Consider the following 12712-nt stretch of genomic DNA (forward strand, 5'->3'; position numbering starts at 1 on the left):
GCATTTCATCAAAGGGGAAATGAATTCTGCAATAAAAACTACTTATTAAAAGAAAGCGGTATTTATTTATTGCCTAAGACTGTATTGATATAGCGGGCTTTGATCCTGCTTCTTGAATCCCAATGCTCTTTAAAGATTCCAATGCTAAGGATTCTGACCATTGTGAGTGTGGAGCACTCAAATTGTTTTATCCTGTTCACATCTCCGCAAGTTCTCCGGTCTATTTTCCCTTTATACACTGTGCAAATATCTTGTAAAACTTTATTTGTATAGGACTATTCACTTAAAACATCACATTTCTTTCCCTTTAACATCATCTAGAATACTTTACAAAAGATTAAAGCCTGACAGGCTTCAGAGAAATGGAGAAATACTTCAGATCTGTTATCAACAAGCATTAAGAGTTTCATTGAATTTTAAAAAACTACAATTTATCTGTTATTTCCAGAAACTTACAAAATGACACTCTTAAATTTTTTTTACCCTTCTCAATGCACAAAAATCGATGAGAAAGATTCTACTAATAGAACGAAACTGTGTATATTTACAACATGGTTCTATAAGTGGTCCTGAATCAATTAAGATGAACACAATTCCTATAGTCATCAAACTTGTACTCTTTATGAAAAAAAATTCAACAAATTTCCAGCACTCCTTTAGAAGGGACACTAGATTTTTTTTTTGGCTGCTCAGTGGATAAAAGATTCAGTTTAGTTATGTAATTTAATGAATTAAACTACCAAGTAATACCATGCGGTTTAAGGGAGATGCTAAAAGGAAATCTGCAATGAAACAAGCTTTTAAGTACCGGATGTTAGCAGATTACAAAGTGTATAAAAGCCTCATCAAAACTACACAATAACACTGTAAGAGAAATGGTCAGTGTCAACTCTTACATTTTTACTTGTTTAAGGACAGATGATACAAAAAAATAGATATATGGATTGGTAGATATTTCTGGATCTAATTTAGTTTTAAATCATGTGAATTTTATTTTTTTTTTAATATTAAGCATTTGTAACCTTTCTATAATGTTCAAAATTCTTTATTTCTGCAGTTATCCTTATAAATCTAAATAAACATTTTGTCACTTTAAATCAAATAATTGAACTCTGAATGAAACTTTGAATAAACTTATTCATTTTAACATGGCTTTAAGTGTAATTTTCACAATTTTTGATAAAAGTTTCTTTGTATCATCTGACCTTAAAAAAATTCAAAAACCCTATAAAAAATATTCGAAATTGACACTTCTTTTGTTTCTAAGAGAATTTTCCCTTTTAAACTTTTTTAAAAATGGTTTTTCATCCACGGAAAAAAAACTTCCTCATGAATTTTATCAGCGTGATCCACATCAGAATGCATTAAGACAAAGCTTACGAACACGAAGGACAAAAGACATGAGACAAGCAACAGGGGATGTACCGCGAAGATCTTACGACAACGATCTGTACGATCATTCCAGGCCTCTGACTCACGGCCCGGGACGTTTCTTTAATTGCTGATGTGGAAATGCATGCCATTACGATTGATAAATCTCAAGCAATCATACATCCATTATACCAAAAAAAAAAATCTCTTAAAAACTGTAAAAATGACATCCATCACAAGAAAAGCAAAAAAGGAGAGTATGTGTATCAATCTAAGGGGGATCATGTTCAGACCTGGGGACCTTTATTTCCCCGCAGCTGGTAGTGGATTCAGAATACATTGACTTAGAAAGCTAGCGTAATAATAAAACTACAAAGTTTCTGCAGCATTTCTCCGTTTATTTTAATAATGCGGAGATATTAATTCATATAAAAAGTATCCAGCCTTATCCCATAAAACCTACGTCATCTAGGAAGGGTATTTAAAGCAGCAAATACTTCAGAATTATGTGAAAGGAAAAAAAAAATCTCCTACACAAATAGAATTCACGAAACTTTTAAAATACAGAAATCCTCATCCAGGGATGAAATGTTTAATGTTCAATATTGACATTTCCCATGCATCCTTCTGGGAACTGATTGTACGTGGTAATTTCTGATTTACAACACCCCATTGAAGCCGCTAAGAATCCCCCCTTATTCTGGGACAGGGTTACATCAATTCATTCTTCCTCATAGGTAAACCATTTTGCCACTACTGAGTCCCAAACAATATCTTGTTTAGTTTAAGCATCTATATAAGTATTCAATATTTTGCCTGCGATTTCTATGGCATTTAAGTGCTAATAGATTCTTCAACTTTTAAACATCTTTATCCTTTTGGGAAAAATGTAAATAGGTACTCGGTTAAATATTTATACTGGGCATTTATAGCTTCAGTTGACACAGATGGACTGTTGCATTGAATTCCAGAGTTTTGGGGGCTACTGGTCCAAATTTCTGGGATGATTACTCATAGCAAAGACACACAACGGCTAGCTAGGGGGGAAGCTGTGAATGCGCTCTCCTTGTTAGGGATTAATTACGGAGATAATCCCCTTATATAGATGAAAGGTCTTAATCTAAGATTAACATCAGAAAGATTTTACATGACTTTTCACATCATGAAACACACTGTATTTATATAGTTGAACAATACTACTTTTCCCCTTCTCTTTATCTTACAGTGAAATTTGCATACCACAATTCTAGAGAAAAAAATCTGAAAATTTACATCCAACAAAAAAAATTCCTGGCTCATGTTAGATGGGTGGGTGTTATTACTCTTATCAATATGCAATAATGTTAAGGTTATTTGTTTACAAATTTACAAACATCTTGATGAAAGTCATTGTTAAATATTTGATGGCCGATCCATCACAGAGCTTTCAGAAGCTAGGGGGAGCTACAGCGCTGGTCATTGCTCCTGTTGGGTGTCCATCACGCTGATTCTCTGACAGGGTCAGTCAGATGTGACAGGCGATTTGTGGAGGAACTTCTCACCAGTCTTCAGCCACGAACCAAAGCCATTATCAGCTAGTAATGACAAAATATAAAGCCATGGCCCCAGGCCTACATAAGCAATGACCTTTGCTGCAGAGGTCATCGCTCACAGAGGAAAAAGATTACACAATTCCATTTGTTTTTGGGGTTTGTTCCCAGTACAGCTTGAACCAATCAACCTGTCAGATTTACAAGAAGGACAATTTTTACTGCTATCATCCGCCACTATTAACAGGTATAAAAATAACAGGTACATGGTCCCTTTCTTAGAACATCCCTTTATGCAGTCGTGTACATATTCTGTCATCATCTTGTTCCCCTCTAAACGATACAACATCGTTAATGGTACATACACCAACATTTATGGCCATCTATCAATTTTCCTTTACAGAGAGAGGGAGCACGAAATCCTTCCATATATAGCTCTGCTAAAAACAGGTCGCTTGGAAACAGGAGCCGTAAATAGACAGGTTATCATCAACACTAACGCATCAAGTTGCCCGCCAACGAACACCTTACACCAAGTCTTAAATGTAAGCCTTTATTTGTGACGAACAATGAAAAACCCCGTAATGCATCCACACAAATGATGTTTATCTGCATCCTTTCATCCTTATCTCAGCCTGCTTACTTCACATATCTGGAACTTCCTACTGTTTCGTGCTTACAGTGATAAGCTAGCCCCAAAAAGACAACTGCCCTGACAACTTCAAGTGACACTGCAGAGACCAGAATTAAGGACACAATACTTCAAAATTAAAGCCGAATAAGGAGTTTAATCGGGCCCAGTATCTCGAGCATCATTCAGTACAAGACGGTAGTATACTTACGAAGGTTACAAGGTTTCAGAGTGCCCATCTGAATATCGCATTAATATTTCCTGATTATTTAAATGCCACCAAAAAATTCAGATTAGAAGAAACATCAAAAGACTCGTAAAGACAAGGAATTTTTTTTTTTTCATTTTCTATTACACATCATGTACCTTATATCAATTTGCCATTAATTAGATTCATCAGGATTCCATATTTTATTTATAGGTCTACCTTGTGCATGGACCATGATGGCACAAAGTTCCTTCTGAATTTTTTTTGTTAATTCTGAAGTTGACACATTGATGCTGTAAAGTGTAATTAAAATCAATCTTTAATTGTCCTCAACTTAATCAAAAACCCTGCAATTTTATTAGACTTCATTACCATGAGTGAAATGTTCAGCACTTGCAAGCCAATATTTTAGCAATTATTCACAAATACGAGAAAATTGTAATGTTTGTTTCTTTGGACATAACAGTCAAGAAGTCAGGAGTTAGCCGTCATGGCCGGCCATCGGACCGTGTCTGGTCCTGATTCGTGGGTCAACCACCATAAAGCAGGGCTAACACCAGTATCCTCTGTCAAAAACAATGATGTATCACCGTCACTTTGCGGCCATTATCACGATACATCATTTGATCATTACAACAAAAAGAATTACATAGCCATGTCACATTGTAGCCATATTCATCATCAGTGAGTATTGCTAATAAAGATACTTTTCATGTTCTGTTAATGACGGAAACAACCAAAACAAAAGAAACCGGCAAAAACAACGTCTGCTAATTATTTCTTCCCTTCCATGTTTAGCACCAATAATACTTACAAGAAATTAGTTTCTTTAAAATGAAAATTTTTTTGCCTTCAATTATTAATATAACTTGAAGTTCCTGTGGCTACCAATAAAAATTTATGCAGTTTTAAGCAAAATAAAAGGGAAAAAAACTGATAAGATTTTTTGAAATCAATTAGTGATGAGAATTATAAATGTAAATTGATTGGTTAACTGAAGTTCGTAACACTTGTACCATGATTAGATATTCATGTCATTCCATGTACGGGAACCAGAGAGAAAACCACAGGTAACACAAGGTGAGTTTAACATAGAGATGAAAAGTAAAAACAACTTGGGGCCATCGTAGTGTTGATTCGTACATGATTGATGGACTGAGGGCTCGACGTCTCAGCTTCCGATAACTAAGCCCGGACTTACATACTACGTTCCCAAAGCAACCTGTAAATACACCCTGCAGTGCAGTTAACACATGTCAACCACGGTATGCTGGGAAATATTTCGCACCAGAAAACAATCAGTTTTTATCTTACCCACAAATCACCAACACTTCATCAACTCCACTTTCTAAAATAATACATTCAGTACTTTATGAATAATTTCAAAAGTTCATGAATTTATGATGATGTGTTTAAGATCACTCATATGGTGCTGACACCCTTTTTCTGAACATTTTTATGACACATTCAACATGCATTCGATTTTACCAGAAAAAAATGTGAAATTTTGATTGATCAATACATCAAAAGATTATTTCAATTTGTCTCATTTGATTTAAATAAAACTCTCCAACTTTTTATCTAAAAGTACAGACTTAATTTTATTCTCATCAACCATTTATAATTTTTTATTCTACAATTTAAAAGCAGAATTTCTTTAATCACCCTAAGTGGAAAAAATATCTTTCACTTAAAAATTGTATCTTAATTTTTCTTTTATGCTTCTTCATATCCTTGATGACATTTGTACATTCCTACAGGTGGGCCCTGAGGCAAGTAACTATAACATCAGCCTCCTGATAAAATAATAACTCATACGTTTTATTTTGGTCTGATGCGGAACTTGCAATAAAATGAAAAGATGACAGCAGAGAAAAGGCTTTTCTGGTATTTAGCTGTCACCATCTGATATAGCACCAACAACTTTTTTGGCGCTGTTGATGGCCCAGGCTTACAAACTTTCCGCGTTCAGCATCATGAATCAGTCGTCTGTAGACAAACTATTATTTATGGGAACATTATGAAAAACTTTATTTTGTTTTTTTACATGTAAGACACATCCATGTCAAACTAAGACAGCATAATTAAACCAGGTATCAGCTTGTGAGAGGAAAAAAACAATTCTCAGCCCAGCAAAAATCTACTAATCTTTAAGTGCTGGGAGGGTTACACTTGATGTAGTGAAATCCCACTTTGACAGAAACAAGCATCCGTTTACCTCCGTCCACAGGTAACCAACTATCATCACTCAAAGGGAAAACCAAGCATTCCTGTCACCCAGATCAATCTGTATATTGATTTATCGATGGCAAGGGGCTTACTCATCAAATCTAGGGGATAAAACTGTTTAAATTGGACCAACATATGAAGATGAATTTCTCTGTTTCTAACTCAACAGCGAAATGTTCCGCAGTGAGAATCAATTTCAGAAGCCCTTGCGGGATTCTTGGTCTAAGATACAGGTATCTGTTTCCCACATGTCCACTATCGACCGCATTCAACTAAATTCATCAGGTTGGCTGCAGGTGTGTCTTATTAATAGAAGGAATTTATCTTCCCAAGTTTTAACCCAGGAGCTGTCAATACTTTATTCCATCACTATATTGGTATCTCGCCCGATCTTACAGACATTGAACTGTCTTCTTACTGAATTGTTCTAAAGCTTTACACATCTTAGTAAACAAACTATCATCAATCATACAAAACAGTTTTATAGTTAGGTCATACAATAAACTTAGAAGATGGAGGTAGCATTACAAATCACATTTCTTCATCTATAAAAGAATAATATAGTGGTTTATCCTCAATCTTATGAAATTCATATCAAGCGATGGAGAAAGCACAATGCCCTGAAAATGTAGCCCCAGTGTTCAAGATATTTCTAGATTTCACATCTTATTAAGTCTTTGATTACATCAGAAGTATTTATCTGAGTTTCTATACACAATGAAGATTATATGTGGAATGTCAAATTGAAGTGTAGTTAATGGTGGATAGCTGTAATCAATTCTTCTCAATAGACACTTCTAATTTCAAAGTAATGAAAAAGCAACCCAGTTAGGTCTCCAAAAGCTATTGAAAACTAACAAAACAGAAATATAATTATGATTTCAGTGGCAAAAAAAAATGCTGCTCGTTACACGCCATCAGATTATCAGAGGCTACGACCATGAAAGGCTGACCTTCTAAAAACTCGATAAAAATCTTGTGATCTGCTGGAGCACGACCAGAAGCCGAATCTCTTCTTACTCCGATACAGAACACAAAGAAACCATTGCAAAATCATAGGAGACTTTCAGAAACCTTCCCCATTCAGTGTCATCAATTTAATACAGAATAATAATTATTAGCAACATTAAATTAAGCCAATATTTTTTAAAACCCTATAATTTTCATCTATCTTGCAGAATCCTATGCAGGTTGTAATCTGATCGTAATAAGTTGTGAGGTATAATGACGAAAGGATTTATTAGGCGGGAGGTTGTGGGGTCACATGATGTGTTTTGTTCCACAATCTCCGGTTGTGATGGCGACAGTATTGTGTTAATGTGGTGATGGTTTCCCTTTTCTGATGACGAGATACCTTGCTGAACATTTTTGTGGATTTTTTCTCCCTTAGTCACCGTTTCTAAAGATATGATCAATGACCAACGCAAAATATGAATTCCAGCTATTATTTGTCAAAAAGATGTATCTCTTTTGTGTGTGTAATTACATAATATGCAGGTGTTGTAAAAAATTTTTGAAACATTCTCATCTTTAGGAAAGTTTAAGTAAAGGTTCATCGCTAATGTATCCTTTTTCCTTTCCAACGACAACTAAATTCTTCCCCATCTTTTATAATAAACAGAATCCTTGTGATACAATTTGCTATTGATAAGTTTTTTATGTATACTTTAGCTTCCTTAGTGTATTGTAAAACCTATCCACTTAAACGCTTATCTTACTAGATGTCCCTGTATCATTACTCTCATCAATGGTCAAAAACTTCCGTTTCAAAGAGAAAAATGATTCTTTGCATGCTCTCAAATTTAAAAAAGTACTAATGTCCTTGTTTATTTTCATCTCATACTGGGAAAAAATTGCCGGTGATAATTGTAAATTGAATCCAAAACCACTTCAATACAGTAATTTTACAACTTCAAACACCAAAGGTCATATCCAGTAAAAAAAAAAATTATCAAAAGAAGGAATTTATTTTAATTCTGAAACTAATACATCTATCATCAGCTTTCACACCTAGGGGTACAAGTCCCTACCCAATGTTAAGATCACCTGGCTTTATACCATTAAAATCCTCTTTTCAGTTTCAAAATAACTGCCTCCTTTTCTACTATTGTTTTCATTGACTGGAGGATATGAAATCACCAAAGAAGAGAAGAGCTTAATTCTAAATTACAGAAAAGCAACAAGTATTTGCTGATAAACATAGGAGTGGGGGGACAAAAAGAATGAGGTCATCCCAGCCTCTTTATCAGTGAGTGATGTAGGCTGCGTGTTTATCTGTACCTGGGATAATGCCACCTTGTTATCTGTTTCATGGTCTTCTGAGCCCTACTGTGTCTACAGGTGCAGATTCCCAGGTTGATATAAAGGTAAAAATTTATAAAAGAAGAAGAAAGGGGAATGAGGGATGTAAAAAGATGTGTGGCAATTGAGAACTCTTTTTTCTTGCCCATATTGATTCTGAGCCTGATTACTCAACACATTCTTACAGGGATAATATTGTTTTCCTAAGGCAAACAACTTTCAATAGGGCTAAGGCAGGGACACAATGAATTCAAAGGAGTTTGAGTGATGAAAGCTTAATTCCTACAATAAAAGATTACATAAAGCAACTGATAAGAGGGGAGCCAGGGGTGTTAATTATGGCTTGGGCCCAGAATAACAGGTAGATAGTAGACAATGGAACAGTGATGTTGCAACCACAGGACCAAATCACAGGTACAAACATTGACTACCTGATAGGTAACAGAGGCCAGGCAGGGGGTACACAATTACAAATTAGCACCTAAAATCTCTACAAGCTACAGCCCCAGGATACATCTCAATGTATTCCTAGATATTAAAGTATTTTGTTTGTGGGATGAATAAACAAGTTGGTACATCTTTCCCAAGTGATTTATCCTTTTTATTAGGCCAGGATGTTTCTTTTTTCTGACAATTGTTTCATTTCTAATCAAACTAAACACTGGTACAGAATATCATTAGAATTTCTGAGGATACATGATAAATCAATCCATGAATTCATTTATCAAAAATTTGTGTTTAATTAATAATGCACTCAGACTCACCCAACAGATAATTTTTTTAATCTATAATGTTTAATATCGAAAATGACAATGCTCCATCACAAACTGTTACTTACTTATACCTACTGTATGCAAATTTAATCATAAACTGTCTAAATTATTTATAATCAAGGAAGTTATCTTAGGTGGCTTAAATTGTTCTAGTACTGAGAAACAACTGCAGTACAAAAAAAGCCCTACCGCAAACAGCTCGTGTAAGAAAAAATCAGATTTTTCAAGGTGTCAATTCAGTTTTACAAAGAAAACCTTGGGATTTGGACCAAAATGTGGTTCAGGTTTAACAAGTACAAAACCATCAGCATCTAAACACTTCAATCTCTATCACTCTACCACACTAGGATAAAGATCTGCCTAACAGACTAAATGTGCCCTCAATTCATCAGTCAAGCATCAAATGGCTACAGCTCTCTAGAAATGGATGAAGAGTGGCTGTCCCGCACTCCGCCTACCCTTTTTTCCAAACCCAGTGTCCCTATTCACAAAGAACCTATTGATCAAATTACAAGAACCAAAGTTAAAGGAGAGAGAGAGAATAAGACTTCACCAGGACTAATTACCAAAAAAAGAAATTTACAAGTGGATATCTTACCCCTCAGTATTTGTCAAGAGATGAAATGTTCAGTAGATAAGACATACAAAAGCATTTTTTTTCTCCCCCTTCTCTTTATTTGCAGAACAATCTTCAACAAAAGAGAATTCTGCCACTGGGTGTCAGACCCCATTTTCCAGCTTCCTTTACTTGCGGGTATAGATGATTTTGGCACATGTAACCGTTTTTCTTTGTTTGCCTCTAGCAACTATTTTCTAACCTGGGTGGTCCCTCAGTCACCTCAGTACCCGATAAATTGTTAATTAGCAGGTGAAAAGAAGGCTTCTAGGGAAGGTGATTAGAGTGGGGAGGTTTTAGAATAAAACAGCATCTAACATCAGCCACTTAGTACCCAAGACAGTCAGTTTAAATTGACAGATTTCTTCTGAACCCTCATAACAGGATGTAGTTTAAACATCAATAAATTATTTTCTGAATGATGCAGAATTTCCATTAGATTGCAAAAAAGTTTTTTCCACTTGTCATGAAAATTGTCGAATAATGTTCAGCAGAGCAAAGAGCCCTCATATTTTTATTTGCTTGAAACCCAAATTTCATTTTTTTAATATGTATATGAAAACTTAGGAAATAATTTTTTTTTTTAATTAAAAAGTTTTTTAAAATATTATTATTTCTAAAAATTAAATTTATTAATTTTGAAACAATGAAAAATTCAAAATTCTGAACAATGGACATTGCAAGTGGAATTGCAATTAGTTTAATCAATGAAATGAAACAAAAAACTGATAAGAATGTCCTTAAATGCAGACAGCAATATGCAACCAGACACCACTTCCTAACAGACAAAAAAATCCTAAGTCAGACAGTAACTAGTACTAATCTCCAAGTCTATTTTCAGTATTTTGACAACCATCGTTGTATTATCAGCTTATTACAGCCAAAACAATACAATATGGAATCCCTTACATTCACTTTACTGACTCCTTTGGTGCAGTGCCACTAATTTGTAAAGAACTGAAGCTTTACACACTTTCTATTTCAATGATGACAAAAAGCCAACCTCTATCCAAGGATAATTCAATCTTTCTACACAATTAATGAACAATTGACTGGGAAAAGACTATTGTTAAAAATTGTGATATCTACATCCATTGTTCCAGCCTTGCTCGGCCTTTAAACTGTATTGTGCATATTCTAATACCATAAAAGAAGTTTTCAAAAGAAAGGAAACTTTACGAGGCTTTCAGCAAAATTACATGATGAGTTACACAAACGAACATAAAAGGTTTTCATATCTTGTTTCTTCAATACTTTCTGCAGCTCATATTTTCTTTGTCTGGCTTGGATGATCATCTTTGTTGATAGGTAACACAAGATTTGGATGTCACCCATACCAGACTTCAGAGCCAACTATTCAAATAAAGCTGATGTTGCGTGAAAAACACTTTCAGATAATATTTTTAGAGGAATTCTTTTGTCTATAATGAAGTTTAATCAGCGATACCTTTTCCCTATTCTTGTAATATTGGCATTTTATCAGAACCAAGTTACAAAAGTACTGTATTGCAGTACCTAGCAAAACTTAAAAAAGAAAAAAAAATGCTACCCACAAAATTTTTCAACAAACGCCCAACTGAAAATATACAACTATATTTTAAAAAAAAATAAATAAAAATTGTTTAAAATGTATGTTTCTTCAAAAGTTTTAAGTCCATAAATAGATAAAAGAAATGTCAATAATAAAAATTTCCCCCGTTCACTCCCCCTAGCATTTCGCCATGCCATGATGGATGTGGAAGTAAAATGAGGCTACAAGTACTATGACAACAATGGAAAATGAAAATAGAAGTTAACTTCATCCGATGATAAAAGTAACCTGAAATGAAATGTTAATCTGTTTGTTTCATTCGCTGATTACTGCCAAATGTCGTCTGGATGAGTACGTAGGTGAAGAAAATGCTGATGAAGATGCTCTTTTTCTGGGGATGCACGCTCTCTGTACCGGAAATTCAGCATCATATATAATACGAATCTGAAACCGTAAGCATTAAGTTTCCGGGAGTGTTTGCATTTGTAACACGTAACACGAAATATTTTCCTTAATATTCATTATTCCCTTTTCTCTTCATTTTTTAGTGACAAAGGGTTTCTTTGAGCTTAAATTGTTCGTGTATGCATTTTCTGTGCGTGTGGATGCTTTCGTTTCTTGACTTGTCTTATTGTAAAAACACGGCCCTTAAATATTGCCATGTTTGGAAAACATTTTAGCCCATCAATATTCTGAAGTCAGACTTCTGTGTACGGATAATGGTATTTATTGATTTGGCGATGGGACGTTATCAAAACCCAATAGTAGTTTCTGCGGCGAATTCCGTTACTACTGCGGGGTAGTGGTAGAACAAATAATGCCCGCAGCACGAGAAATTTGAAATGTCGCAAGAAGTTTCCATCATTTGTACAAAACTGTGAAATAAGAAAATGGAATCTTTTGTTGCTGTTCAAATAAAAAGCGCTGTATCGAATTTTATTGTATGGTCACTTTTTTCCGTACTGAATATCTTGACGCCTAAAAACTGACGACGTCTAAACATGCTTAGTTCTCTGCATCCGAATTTAGAACTAAAGTAAACTAAACAGCACCTTCCAAAGTTAATGAGTTGACAAATACCGCGCATATCACCACATCTGAATCAAACTCGCCGTAACCAAGGCTACAAATCACAAAAGATACGCTGCCATTCACAGCCAAAACTTTAAAATATCGCTCTTACTTTTCCAATCTCTGCGACAATAACAGTTTGAACAATTGATGGGTATATAGACTTAGCAAAGAGGAAAGTTTTTCTAAGTATACAAAGATTGTTTTGTTTGTGATTATATGAAGACGTTATCAATTTAAAGTAACGAGTCAGAATTTTCTATAGCGCTCACTTCTAGACGTTATATCAATATTCTTGGTTTCAATTTCAAAGACATCCAAAGATTTTCAAATTAAAAACTAAGGGGAAAAAAAATGTAAAATCAGGACCAGATTTCGAATATTTGTTAACCAAAAAAAAAAAAAAACGAAGGAAATGGAATGTAGCAATTTCTTTTGGAAACTGACCAAAC

The 12712-nt window shown here is 34.6% G+C and overlaps 1 protein-coding gene across 4 annotated transcripts in view; it reads right to left on the bottom strand.

Annotated features, from left to right (window-relative positions):
• The window catches only part of LOC134246498 (ras-responsive element-binding protein 1-like), a 33342-nt gene that overhangs the window by 17124 nt on the left and 3506 nt on the right, over window positions 1–12712 (bottom strand). Inside the window, exon 1 of one of the 4 annotated variants that reach the window (XM_062728877.1) lies at window positions 11478–11625. The exons of the other annotated variants lie outside the window; for them this stretch is intronic. The gene's annotated coding sequence lies outside the window, so the exon portion shown is untranslated. Of the gene's footprint in view, window positions 1–11477; window positions 11626–12712 lie in introns of those variants that run through there. 4 annotated transcript variants of the gene reach the window in all.

The sequence above is a fragment of the Saccostrea cucullata genome, unplaced genomic scaffold (assembly GCF_032062105.1).
Source record: "Saccostrea cucullata isolate Sc308-1 unplaced genomic scaffold, CSIRO_AGI_Scuc_v1 ctg2, whole genome shotgun sequence".
In the NCBI taxonomy this organism is placed as follows: domain Eukaryota; kingdom Metazoa; phylum Mollusca; class Bivalvia; order Ostreida; family Ostreidae; genus Saccostrea; species Saccostrea cuccullata.